The sequence below is a fragment of the Arachis duranensis genome, chromosome 3 (assembly GCF_000817695.3).
Source record: "Arachis duranensis cultivar V14167 chromosome 3, aradu.V14167.gnm2.J7QH, whole genome shotgun sequence".
Taxonomy (NCBI): Eukaryota; Viridiplantae; Streptophyta; class Magnoliopsida; order Fabales; family Fabaceae; genus Arachis; species Arachis duranensis.
In genome coordinates, this window is record NC_029774.3 from 57,673,217 (window position 1) to 57,673,992 (window position 776).

At 40.1% G+C, this 776-nt stretch overlaps 1 non-coding gene across 1 annotated transcript; it reads left to right on the forward strand.

Moving 5' to 3' along the window:
* Positions 1 to 399: 399 nt before the first annotated feature.
* Positions 400 to 507, forward strand: LOC127746275 (small nucleolar RNA R71). Its single transcript, XR_008007895.1, has one exon. It is a non-coding gene; the product is annotated as a small nucleolar RNA R71 (small nucleolar RNA).
* Positions 508 to 776: the final 269 nt, after the last annotated feature.

Below are 776 nucleotides of genomic sequence, written 5' to 3' on the forward strand. Positions count from 1 at the left end.
ATAGGGTTCTCCCATGTAATTCACCTCTTCCATTGAAGGGTTCTCAGGATCATAAGCTTCTTCTTCAGATGAAGCTTCCTTAGTACTACCTGGTGCATTTTGCATTCCAGACAGACTTTGAGAGATCATATTAACTTGCTGAGTCAATATTTTGTTCTGAGCCAATATGGCATTCAGAGTGTCAATCTCAAGAACTCCTTTCTTCTGATTTGTCCCATTGTTCACATGATTCCTTTCAGAAGTATACATGAATTGGTTATTTGCAACCATTTCAATTAGTTCTTGAGCTTCTGTAGGCGTCTTCTTCAGATGAAGAGATCCTCCAGCAGAGCTATTCAAAGACATCTTGGATAGTTCAGAGAGACCATCATAGAAACTACCTATGATGCTCCATTCAGAAAGCATATCAGAGGGGCACTTTCTGATTAATTGTTTGTATCTTTCCCAAGCTTCATAGAGGGATTCTCCTTCTTTCTGTCTGAAGGTTTGGACTTCCACTCTAAGCTTACTCAATTTTTGAGGTGGAAAGAACTTTGCTAAGAAGGCATTGACTAGCTTTTCCCAAGAGTTTAGGCTTTCTTTAGGTTGTGAGTCCAACCATATCCTAGCTCTGTCTCTTACAGCAAAAGGGAATAGCATAAGTCTGAAGACCTCAGGGTCAACCCCATTAGTCTTGACAGTGTCACAGATTTGCAAGAACTCAGCTAAGAACTGATGAGGATCTTCCAATGGAAGTCCATGGAACTTGCAATTCTGTTGCATTAGAGAAACTAATT